At 41.8% G+C, this 13,597-nt stretch overlaps 1 protein-coding gene across 1 annotated transcript in view; it reads right to left on the bottom strand.

Moving 5' to 3' along the window:
* CTNND2 (catenin delta 2) overlaps positions 1-13,597 on the bottom strand; it is a 481,608-nt gene that overhangs the window by 269,704 nt on the left and 198,307 nt on the right.

Here is a 13,597-nt window from a genome sequence, read left to right as displayed (position 1 = left end):
CATAAGAAAGTTATGAAGCAAAATGTGCAGGTATCATTCTAAGTGTGTGTGTGTGTGTGTGTGTGTGTGTGTGAGAGAGAGAGAGAGAGAGAGAGAGAGAGAGAGAGAGAGAGAGAGAGAGAAATGAGCCAGCCTCACTGATGTTGCCTGTCAAGAGTTTTTTTAGCCAATGAGTGAAGTCAGAACTGCGATTGGTAAATGAGTCAGAACTTTGATTGGTAAATTTGGACACCAGGCAATAGGAATCCCTATGTATCATTGTGGCATATAAATGCTTATCTAAATAAATAAATTTGAGAAACCTCAACATGCTTTAATTTATTATGAAGAAAGGAGAGTTTCTAAGGCAGAGTAAAGGTTGCTGACCTGATCTGTTGAACAAAGACTTACTATGCAGGTGCAAAAACAGGACTTTGGTTCAAAATGTCTTATTACAAATTACAAACAGAGTAATAGTTTTTGGGTAGGAGTGTCCAACTCTAAATGAAAATGAGAATTGGAATTAGGTTAAAGCTCACTGCATGAGCCCATAATTTGCAAGCTTTATCAGTCGCCTCATTGTCAAGAAACAATTGGGTAGTTTCAATAATCAGTAATAAGAGAAGCCAAGAACTAGTATTCCTAAATGGCCAGAATACAGGGTTTCATGGGTTTTTAAAAGAAAAATAACTATTAAAATATGCTGCAAAAAAGACAAAAAGTTAATCATCTGCAAAAGCTGTATTTTTAAAATAAAAAATAAAAAATTGCCACCTGAACTTTGCATGGTATTTTCACACACCAACCATGGTTTGCATGCTTCTCTGCATTGAGTATTAGAAAGAAGAAGAGTCATCAATCTTAGTCTCACATTTAAAACTCATTAAATCCCTTTGCCATCCTTCTTGAAGATTAATAACATGAGCCCAATATAATAGTTTTGCCAATTTAAATGTTTCCATTTTAACACTCCATTTCAAGAACACACTAATTACATTATCTAGCTTCTAGGCCAGCTCTACAATGCACTCTGATAACTATCCTATCAGCTGCATATGGTGTGATGCTGGGTAATCCCTCACTATAATTATCTGTAGCAAATGAGAAGTTACTATTTTAAAACCATCTATAAAGTTTTTAATTATAATTTAAAATCCTAAAATTGCAGATATTACACTGTGTTTTGAACATTCACTTCTGCACAAGAGTACAACAGTTTTGAATTAATCAAGGCTACTGCTTGAGTCACTATTGCAGTTATAAGAGCCGATCCAGACATTCTTAAGCTCTTTTTGTCAATGCGCGCGAGAGATAAACTTTGAAGTGCTTGATTTTGGTTGGATTGTGTATTGTGTGCATGTTTGGCCTTGTACAGTTATATACTCCCCCCCTTGCTTTTGAAAGTTTGCTGAAAATAAAAACATGACTTGGAGTATTATTTCTGAAAATCATTGCTAAAATGTTTGTTACCTTGTTGTGTATGGATCTGTGGACTGAGCAATATTAGGACTGTATAAAGGCCAATCTAACTGCAAACCTACAATTAGTGCTGAGAGTGTTCTGCAGAAGTTGCCTGGTATTTCTTAAAATCCCCATTCAGCTGTTCTGTTGATAGTATATGAACTCCTGAATGGGTATGGAGCTGGTATATATATTTTTAGACAATCAAACTCCTGTTTCTTCACAGAGGTTCTTTAATATTTGTAAAGGGGAAAAAAGGTTATTCATATTAAATGCCTAAAGATCCATGCTACAGACTGAAGTGGCACTTATATGAGAAGCAATGGATAGAAAAGAATGAGCTATGGTTCTTGAAGGAAACACTTCTCTGCCAGATTCACATCGGGGACGCCTCTTTCACAATATTTTGTATTGAGCTCTAACATGAGAATACAGAACATACACATATTTGAAAAGGCTACAAATGGCACACAAGTGCATAAATCAGAGGTTGGGAATCTGTGGTCATCCCGATGTTGCTGGTCTTCATCAGCCTCAGCAAGCATGGCCGATGGCTAGGGAAGATGGGAGCAGGAGTCCAATAATATCTGGAGGACCTCAGGTTCCTGATTGCTAGCATAAATCATGGAATTTTCTTTTAAAATGCAGTCAAGTAGCAACTGAGAAAAGGTTGAGACCTACTCATAAATATTTTAAAGGAAAGGGCCATAGTTACTACATCTGGATCCCAGGTGGACACCTGGACACCTGCTCTTGAACTTCTTGCAGAAAATAGCCATTTTGGAAACAATGTTCAGAGGCAAATTGGTGTGCAGGGGAGGGCTTCACCCCTCCTTTCCCTACACCAGTACTGAGGATGGGAGACTGTTGCTTTTTTTATAAACAAAAAGATGTGGGAAATCCCAAGTACAGGATTCAGGTTATATAGTATGTAATATGCTTTCACAGTTGCAGCAATTTCTGTGAGACACGCAAACATCCCTCTGTAGTGAGCATGCCAAATTATTACAGAACACATAGTGCAGTGCTATGTTAATCCCCAAGATATTCTTGACTCCCTCTAACAACCTTATCCACCTTCCATTTGCAGACAATCTAACAACACTGAAGTCTTATGAGTTCCCTTAGTTTCCTTAACAGTTCTTTGTGTTTCTTCACTTTCTCCCTCATCCTTTGAAAATCTGTGAAATCCTTGAGAGGAAGCGAAAATGGCCACCCTGCTCCAAACAGCCTATTGAATAGCTGCCAGAAGGTGAAGTTATTAACATCTTCTTGAGTGGGACTGAACACTTAACACCAAGGTGAGAGGATCTATAGCTTATTAAAAATGGTCTTTGGCTATTTAGTAATAAAAAAAAGTTATTTCTTATCAGCAGATTGTATTCCTTGCACTATTACCTTTCCTTCCCGTAAATCATTCACTGGCCTTACATATGTTTAGCATTTAAAGCTGCACAAAAGGTTCTAATATTTTCAAGCTAGGCGGAGGCTGCACAAGCAGAGCAGATACTGAAATCTAGTAATATAAAAAGGAGGCCACAAAAATGGTACATAGAGATGTTCATCCCAGCCCCCCACATTATCCAGTGAGACTTACTTTCAAATAAGTGTGCTAAGTACTACAGCCATATGAACCACCCTTGATAATCCTGTTACATGTGTTACCGTATTTTTCCATGTATTAGATGAGGTTTTTTCAACTCATAAATCATGTAAAGAAACTGGGGTCATCCTATACAGTCATACCTTGGTTTACAACCATAATTCATTCTGGAGGTACGGTTGTAAATCAAAACAGGTTGTAACCCAAGGCGCGCTTTCGCCAATGGGCCCTCCAAAAATTTTTTTGGTTGTAATCCCCCCCAAAAAGAAAAAGGGTTGTATTCCAAAAAAAGGGACACACACTTCAGGGGTTGATGTGGTTGTAATCCAAAATGGTTGCAAACCACTGTACACGGATAGTGGCGTGGGGGGGGGGGAAGCTGTGCACTGCCAGCCAGCTAGTTGGTGGGTACACAATTCCCCCCTATGCCGCTGTGGGAGGTGCACACCCTAGGGAGTGTTTCCTGCAGCCGTGTGGGGGGAGCGGCTGCCCACTTTACCAACCCCTAGCAACGGCCCTACTGGGGTGAAGGCGTGCGTGCAATTCCCCCTAAAAAAGCTCAACAACTTTAGGCCATCTCCCATCGTTTTCTTTAAATTTAGTCCCCCCAAATAGGGGCGTCTTATACATGGGGGCATCTTATACACGGAAAAATATGAGAATTCATTGCCACCACAAATTTTCCTTTCTGCAATGCCAATGACTTTTGCCTCTGCTGCTGCTAAAAAAAAACATTGTTTATTGTGTGTCATATACATGGTGTTGGATGGGCTGACATGTCCACAGCTACTATGCCAAAGTAGTTGTACGGATAAGCTAGGGACGCGGGTGGCGCTGTGGTCTAAACCACTGAGCCTCTTGGGCTTGTTGATCAGAAGGTTGGTGGTTTGAATCCCCACAACGGGCTGAGCTCTTGTTGCTCTGTCCCAGCTCCTGCTAACCTAGCAGTTTGAAAGCACGCCTGTGAAAGTAGATAAATAGGTACTGCTGTGGCAGGAAGGTAAACCGTGTTTCCGTGCGCTCTGGTTTCCGTCACAGTGTTCCGTTGCGCCAGAAGCAGTTTAGTCATACTGGCCACATGACCCGGAAAGCTCTGTGGAGAAACGCCGGCTCCCTCAGCCTGAAAGCGAGATTAGCACTGCAACCCCATAGTCATATTTGACTGGACTTAACCATCCAGGGTCCTTTACTTTTACCTTTAAAGATAAGCTATGCATTGGGTATGAATGAAGTATGAAAGAAAATGATCTTGTTTATTTTCATGCCATATTGTGAAAGAGACAGACTACATAGCAGATATACTGTTTTAAATATTGATTTAATAGTGGAAACTGTGTACATGTTTTTAATGGATTTGTCATCTGTCTTGAGTCTTTATTTGAAGAAGGGCAGATTAAGAAATCAAATGAATACAGAAAAATTCTGCATGAGAGTAGTACCACTTTTGAAGGCATTTTAATATGAGATGTTAAAAGAGCAAGGGGTGAAACACATTTTTTTAAAAAAATTACTGGAGCAGGAAAGTTGGACTAGATACTTACTTTATTGTGTACATGTACTAAGTCACAACATGCCACACTACTTCTGACAAGAAATATTGTGATAGCGCTAAAAAGATTAAAAACCTGTTACTCTAATGAGTACTTGTAATTGTTAGGACTGTGTGAATTGATCCCTACTGAGAAGTCCTATGACAGCTGCTGAGAAAATGTGTTTGCCTCTCATGTGGGAAGCCAGCATGAGAGGCTCATTTATAAGCAAATTGTGAGTACTTTACAAAATAACAGAGTCCTATGACACCACTGAAGACTAACATATTTATGTCAGGATCAGCCAGGATTTGACCTGGAAGCCTCCTGGTCAGTTTGCTGGAGCCCTTCATGGTGAACTGTTCCAAATGACGAGTGGAATAAGAGTCCATAACGCTCTCACAGGTCTCAGAATGGCTTCCTACCCACCCTACCTCCTCAGGTAGGTACCACAAACACTTCCGGGACATCCTTTGGTCTTTGCTGGGGTCACAGCCAACCAATGGCTAGGCTCATGTGGCTCTCAACACAATGTGCACATATTTTTCACTGTAGGGATGTCTGGAAGTACCGGTAACTACTTTTGGTCTGCTGAGTTTTGGTGGAGAAAGAAATTACAGCTCTGTCCAAATGCTGAAGTGAATCTTGGAATCTGGAATTCCACCCATGATTCACTCCATACCTGCACACTCCCTGCCTCTGTGAATCGGTCTAGCAAACCTATCGGGAAGTTGGAACAGATGAACAAAACTGGCGTAATATGGTCTTTGTACCCAAGCCCAGTAAGTAGCTGGAAACAGAATTCTGCATCAGCTAAAGCTTTTGTGTTGTCTTTCAATGGAAATCCCACATAGACTGCATTACAGTAATCAAATTAAGAATTTACAAGAGCATAATTTGAATTTATAAAACCCTTTAACAATACTTTTTTGATTTCTTTCTGATTTCAGTAGGTGGATACATGATAAGACTTATACACAAATATAAGCCTTAATGTTTTTGCAGCACTAAGCTCCAGAAGTAATCTATGCAAATGTCCAAGCTTTACTATTTGTATCTTAAGCAATCCTATTACTGATCTATAACCATGCTACTTCCAACCACCACTGTGCCAATCAAGCAAAGAAAATGAAATGTAATTTGTGGGCCACTTTAAAACAAGACAATTTTTTTTGAAACACTTGATCACTTTCATACAGAAAATTAGATATATTCTGTACATACACCAACATGCATGGCAAGTGAACACAGAATTGTGTTGTTAGTCACTAGGGCTGGGTAACATCAGCTTTTCAACATCAGGTATATCACCAGCCAAACACTGCGTTCTGGCGATATACCGCATGTTGAAAAAATAAGCTACATTGGCCTCAGCCTGTGAGACACCGGGTGAAATTGCTGCTGCTCTCACTGTGGTAACTGAGGCGGTTTCACCCCAGCGCCTAGTAGGCTGGGACAACGCAGCTTGTTGTACGGCTCAGCTGGGGTACGGGAGGGGAAAAAACCTAATTAAACTAAGTGGGTGATATTGGAATATTTCATACGTGGAATAGACCCACTGAAATCAATGGGCAGTCATGGCTAACTTAAGCCCTGATTTCAATAAGTTTACTCTGAATATGATGTACTCAAATACCACCCAGTGAAATATAATTATCTACAGTACTTTATTTTGATTAAACATGCATAGGATGAGACTGAAATAGAGTAATGAAATGCAAAATCTGGCTTCGAATGAAGACAACTAGGTTAGAACCATTAATTTCAATAGGTCTACTCTGAGTTAAACTTAGCTGAATACTACCCTATATTTGGAATTTATTGAGAGTTTTGCCAAAAGGCAATAATTCTGTGGCTTAGCTCTCTACCAATATGCATTTTAACAAAATGTTTGCTGGAGGCATTAAAGGAAATGGCACCAGGTGTCTATATCCCTATCCAATTTTATTTCCTTCATTATTAAAAATGTGATAAATAAACACACACGCAACACATGGGCCCAGATTAGGCTAAAACTAATAGGAGCCAGCAGAAGTCCTGCTACTGCAATGGGATGTTTCCCCATTTCTGCATCTTGTGTGGTTCCTGTACACCCTCCAAATTGGCTATTGGAGAACCCCTAGAACAGCACAGAGGGGGAGGAGTGGGGAAATTGTTCTACCTGGGAAGATGAAATGCTGGTATTGACAGAATGCAAGCCCCTGGCAGTGTGTATAGAGGTCCTGGGATGCCCAGATGACAAGACTTAGCCTCGCTGATGTGGCCCAAAGGAAGCAGAGCAATGCATTCAGCACCAGTTTAGCTGCAGGAGTTGCTGCAGGGACGAATACAAGATACCACTAAACCATCTTAGGGACTCCAACTCCAGATTTGTGCAGGGTTAACTCCTTAGCCTTTTCTTCTCTTGAAGATGTCCCACGGACAAGGATTTCCCTCTATGGCACGTGCCCAAACAGCCTTCTTGACCATTGGACCCACTATTAGTCTTGTGTATGGGGTGGTAAGGAAGAGGTCATGTTGTGCTTCTTCTGGGGTAGTTTGTCCACCTTTGGACCCTATCCTGCGTTCAGTTATCACCTCTAGCTCCTAGAAGCTGTCAGCATGCGACAGTGACCACACCTCAGGAAACAGCTTCGACTGGCCGGCTAAACCAGGTGAGGGTAGCAAATGGGTTTCAAACCCTCCATGAGTTAGAAACTCCTTCATGCAAAGACAGGCCCTGGCAGTCTGAGCAGACAAGACCAATAGTGGGTCCAACAGCCAAGAATGCAGTTTCTGCAAATGATGTCACTTTGGTATTGCTAACACAGTGGTTTGACTTCATCCATCTTGAGACAGATGGATGCTCACAGCATTCAACTCAGAGTTTTACTCAGAGTCGACCCACAGGAATCAAGGAACATGACTAAATTAGGTCCATTTATTTCAAGGAAAACTTAGTTGAATATCACCCATTGGTTTCAGGTAAACGTTTTGTGAATCAGGATGTTAATCCTGAGTCTGACACTAGTTCTTCGGCTCCCTCCCCTCAGGTTTGGGAATGTGTGTTCAAAGCTGCCAACTTAAATAAAAGCATTAATTTGAAGGTATACAACCCATTTCCTGCCTCCGTGCAATTTTAGAAGACTCAGCACTTAGCGAGCTTCAGTGAGTGCAGGGACACTGCACTGAGGGGGGTGAACTGGATTTCTTTTTAAGTGACCCTGCTGGAGAGGCAGCAAGAGCACTTCAAAGGGAAACAACTTCAGCATGCTTTTGTAGAAGCCTGGGTGGCACAGCAGCACAAGAGGATGAACCGAGGAAGGTTTAGCACTGAGCTGAGGGAGAGAGCTAGAAAGAGGCTGCAAGGCAAAGTTGCAATTTTGAAAAAGACACTCTGTTCTTCCAAACATAGTTTGTGAGTTAATTTGGGATTTTCTTTTTAAAAATTGATTTTATGCATGCTTTACTTGGGTACGCGGGTGGCGCTGTGGTCTAAACCACAGAGCCTAGGGCTTGCCAATCAGAAGGTCAGCAGTTCGAATCCCCACGGCGGGGTGAGCACCTGTTGCTCGGTCCCTGCTCCTGCCAACCTAGCAGTTTGAAAGCACGGCAAAGTGCAAGTAGATAAATAGGTACCGCTCTGGCGGGAAGGAAAACAGCGTTTCCGTGTGCTGCTCTGGTTCGCCAGAAGCAGCTTAGTTATGCTGGCCACGTGACCCGGAAGCTGTATGCCGGCTCCCTTGGCCAATAAAGCGAGATGAGCACCGCAACCCCAGAGTCGTCCGCGACTGGACCTAACGGTCAGGGGTCCCTTTACCTTTACCTTTACCTTTATTTGGGCATATGTAAGCATGCCAGCTTCGTGTGCATTTGCCACGATGCTTGCTGTGTCCACGAAATATCCACAAATCTGACAAAATCACAACTTTAAGTATGAATGTTCTTAACTAAAGGATTTAGAAAGCAGCATACTTAAATAGTGACTTGAAAGATTTTACACAGAATCCTTCATTTCAATAAAACAGTTGGTAGTGGTGGACACCACCCCAATCTCCAAGCAGTGAGAGATTTCAGGAGTTCTAGGGTTTGTTTTTCCTTTGGAATGAGGTACAGCAGAGACTGTGGCATCTTTATGATATAGTGTTTATTTACACATATATTCAACCTGAGCAAAGGGTCTGCAGCATTAACACCCCAAAAGGGTCCTGCTTCTTCCATAGCTGCAGCCTGCTAATAATAATAATAATAATAATAATAATAATAATAATAATAATAATACCTTTATTGTCAATGTACCACCTGTGTACAATTAAATTAACCGAGCCTCCCCCCCACAAACACTCACTTTCATTGCACTCTGTGTGCTTGTCGCACAACACACCAACCCCGAAAATCAGTTGCACTATATTATTTTCCGTTCAGCAGCCTAAAAGCCCACGGATAGAAACTGCTTTTTTGGCCTGTTGGTGTGGCTGACTATACTTCTATATCTCCTGCCCAAGGGTAGAAGGTTAAAGAGGTGCTGGCCACGGTGTGAATCATCCCTGAGAATTTTTCTCGGTCTCCTAAGGCAATGATCCCTTGCAATGTTACCTAGCAGGCTCAGGGGACAGCCCATGATATCATGTGCTGTGTTCGCCACCCTCTGTAAAGACTTTCTAGCTTCTGGCTCACATAATTCAAGTCAGCTCTGGCCTTTGTCTGTCTAACTACCATTCGCCCAGCCTGGAACAAAGCCGCTTCCTTTGTTACCTTAACCACCCATACTATTACCTCACCAGGAAGCTAGTCTGGCTATTCCTTGCTTAAATTTTAACTCTTGGCTGGGCAAATGGTAGTTAGACAGAGTTAGACAGAGGGTCTTGGCATACAGCCTACTCATTAACAGTAGAAATCTGTTGAGCACAGTTTATTCTGCATCTTGAACCCCTTCAAAGCCTATGGTAAGATTTGGACAATCTTTCCTGACATTATAAACCATAATTTATCAAGTTGGAAACAACCTGTGGCCACAAGTGTTGCTCCCTTGTCCATCCCGTCTCTTGCGCACTAGCTTCAGCACTTTGTTCATTGCTTATATTAAGCCAGAGTTTGTCCTTATGTCTGAAATAACTCTGATTAGTTAACTAATAAGTATAAGCCAAGGCCAGCCCCCTTCTAGAGCTATACTCTAAATTGCACTTTATTTAGAGATGATACAAATAGCTGTGATTTTCTCCTTCTGATATAAAACCATCCATGCTCTGTGGAAGATAAGTATCTAAACAGGCATTACCATTTAACAGTAGTATAATCAATACTGTGAAAAAAGTGACTGGAAGTCATCTTGTCTCAGTCTCTCTCAAAAATATGAGCATCTGTACACTTGCATACATTTCAGTGCAGTACATTTGACATTCATCAAACAATTTAAAGATCCTGTTTGGATTAGTTTGCAAAGCGTGGGCAAGTCAACATTTGTAAGAACCTATACAGTACAACCAGAGCCCCTGGGAGTGTTTAAACTAGTGTGGGGCTCAAGGCAGCCCAATTTTAAATGGAAAAAAGGATCCAAATTCTATTCAAAAAGACTCAATTCATGAATACTATATGACTTCAGAAGAATTAGAAGCCCACCATTCAGGGCTCGGCCTCTTAATCCTCAATCACAGCTATGCTTCTCCTCTCCCCTCTCTCCATACTTTAGTGTTCAGTTCCCCTCTGCACAGGTAAGCACTGTTCCCAAGATACAGCAAGCAAGACAGTTGCTGGACCTGATAGGTCCTCTTATTCCTCTCGCTCGTTATCAATTAATCTTGACTGAAATAGTGTGTGCTGCCTGGTTTTTTGGGGGTTTTTTTTGTCTGATCATTTGTGTGAGCAGGGCTGTAGCTTCTTCTGCCTTGCCATAATTCCATTGTCCCTCTGCACAATCAAGCAAATGTTAATCATGGCTAAGTTCTATTTAAACCAACAGGACAAACTTTTCAGTGGTGAAGCTTGTGGGGTGGGGATGGTAAGACAGGATTGCATATGCTTCCAGTCTTCCCTGCATTCTCATCTGAAAGCTGGAGCAGAGCCTGTTCATGTACAGCTGGTCTCTGTGGATTGGAAACTGCAGATCTCAATCACATGGAAAGAAAGCCTTGCACACATGCCACAGAACATGCCCATAGAAGCTATTGCAAACTTCAAATGAAGGTATGGAAAAAACAATCGTCTATTACCTCCTGGCCCACTCCTGGCCACCGAAAGATTGTCCACAAGGGGCTTTAAGTTAGTCAGAGCAAGCAAGTCCCATTCTACTGATTTGAAAGGGTCTTAGTTCTGACTAAGGGTTTCTGCAGGATTGGGTTGTGTATGAAAATAATTACCGGTAAATACATCACACATGTTCCTCTAAATACTAGATTTTTCCTTTAAATCTATTATTCTGATCATGCATTTTGAAATGCCATTTGAAATTCCTCCTTTCTCTCACTGTAATCCCTGTCTTTAAAGCTCCCCCCCAAAAAACCCCCCACCTGCTATTTGTATGTTTTTGCTGATTATTTTTCTGCCACTAAATGGGAACTATTCTGCCGCAGCATTTGGGAGAATAGCTGCTTTGTCTAGTTTATGCCTCGTTTCCAGTCATTTGCCGATTTAGCTACTTAAAGACACCCTGAGTTATTAAAAGTGATTACATTTTCTGCTTTGTTAGGGATCAAGGGTGCTGCTGCTAGGAATCCATATCGCATTATAAACTAATGACTACCGACTTGATTATTGTTGTCGCTTTCTGGATGCAATTCAGTTCTAGACCCTTACAGAGAGCTTTTAGGATGAAGATTTTGGAGAAGCCACTAGGCAGGTTGGTTTAAACGAGTAAGGAAAGTAATAGAGCATCCTATCATTGAGAGTTTTAAATCCAATATTACTCCCTGTCAGAAAGCTCTTGTTATTGTAATTACTTTTCTAAAGTAGGCTGCTAACAAGATTAACCTCTTTGGCTCCACTGTATACCCTGGATATACAAGTAAATAGTCACCCAGGAAAACCATGCTGCAACTTGCAAGTCTTTCTACAATCTATGAGGCCACTGACAGTTTCCTGCAAAACACATGTCACTTACATTGAAGAGACCCATTCATTCGGGTGTTTTCTTTTATAATGCTAATATTTCTTCCAAAGTGTTTTTTCTAAGGCGTACAATCAACAGATCATTCATTGTTGTTCTCAAACCCTCAATGCCTACCTCTTTTTTCCCTCCAGCCTATTTTTCTGAAGTTGAAATACATCCCCAGCCTGTCTTTGATGCCAACAGTACTGTAACAAATTCTGCCAATGCAGATTTGTAAATGTTTACCTAACAAAATACTTGGGTGTTAGTAAGATGGGGTGTCTCCCAAGCCTTTCTGCTCATCGCTCAATTTGCTGCCATTTTAAGATAGGCCCTTCACCATGTTGAAACACTGCTGTACTTATAAATCAAATCTTTGAAATGGTTTGTTAAATCTTAGGCTTTTTTTCCAGACAGAATTCCCCGGACCTCAGTTCCAGCAAGTCTCGGGTGGGCGCTATTGCCATTATAAGAGAACAAGGGAGGCGTTCACGGTGAGATCCAGCTCCTTTTTCTAGAAAAATAGCACTGGTCATATCAGATCCAAGTTTTCCAAAAGCTTCAGCCCAACTGAGATTCTGTGACTCCTGTAGGCTATTGGTTGTTGTTGTTGTTGTTTAGTTATTTGGTCATGTCCAACTCTTCGTGACCCCAAGGCCCAGAGCGCACCAGGCACTCCTGTCTTCCACTGCCTCCCGCAGTTTGGTCAAACTCATGTTAGTAGCTTCGAGAACACTGTCCAACCATCTCGTCCTCTGTCGTCCCCTTCTCCTTGTCGTCCCCTTTCCCAGCATAGGCTCTTCTCTATGTCCCCTCCCTTTCCTGCTCTTTCTTATCAGCCAATAATTTCTATATACCTGTATGGCATTGCAAAGTAATTTGGAATAAGTTGTACGAAAGGAGTAATTATTTTCTTTCTTTTATTGCCGTTTCTACATTTGAACGAAACTAAATATGATGACAGGTTTGCAAGATTAAACTGCTAGAAGAGCACTTAATGTTTTAAGTACACAGAGCGCTGAAAAAAGAGAGTATTGGCAGCTGCTTCCCTCCCCCAACACGGACCATATAACTGTTGTTAATTTTATATATAACTCGCATGATTAAATGATAAAATAAATAGTGTTTAGGCACTGTCATTCTTTTTTCTGCAGGTCTGTCTGATGTTTTTGTCTCTCTTCAACTTAAAAACAATGCTTTCTAGTGATAACGTGTCAGCCAGTTGCTCCAGCTCTGCCTCCTCCTCCTCTCCCATTATTTCCCAACTTTCCTCCTCATCTTCCTCTGAGCTGTGACCTCCCTCAAGCCCCTGTTGGGGAGGTGGTTACACCATTCCACCTCTGCCCAGTCCCTGACAGGTACTAAAACTGTGGCACTATGCCAAAATGGATCCCTGCTGCTGGCATATACAGTATTTGGGCTTCACGGGAGCACAAGGACATGCATATTTATTCCAAAATAATTCACACAGAATTCAGTGGGGCTTACTGTCATATAAATGGGCATAGGAGTGCATCCTTAGTTTGTAACCTATTCACATCCATCCACCCCACGGGTGGGATGACATTGCAAGAGTGAACAGGGCTGTCTTTACCTAGGGGTGCAAGGAGTGTGGGGCACCTGGGGGGGGGGACATCTCGATCGGCAGCAGTGAAAAGCAATGGAGCAAAAGTCCCCATCCCCCTACTCTGTCATTCTGTTACTCCGTAGTGTCAAATATTCCCAACAAGTCAGGAAACCAAAGCAGTGTTTTCTACTGCATCGTTGTTACAGGTTAGCGATTTACCCCCTAAAAAAGCTCTTTGAGTTCGCCCACCCCTACAACTTTGAGTTCACCCCCTCCCCCAAAAAGCTCAATAAAAGTTAATTTGGGGGCACCCCGGCAGTGCATATGCTAAAGACAGCCCTGAAAGTGGACACTTAGTCATGGGAATGATGGCAGAAGAATGGACAAATTAAATC

This window comes from Lacerta agilis, chromosome 7 (genome assembly GCF_009819535.1).
Source record: "Lacerta agilis isolate rLacAgi1 chromosome 7, rLacAgi1.pri, whole genome shotgun sequence".
In the NCBI taxonomy this organism is placed as follows: domain Eukaryota; kingdom Metazoa; phylum Chordata; class Lepidosauria; order Squamata; family Lacertidae; genus Lacerta; species Lacerta agilis.
The sequence above is the reverse complement of the archived record's forward strand: the minus strand, read 5'-3'. Positions and strand labels throughout refer to the sequence as shown.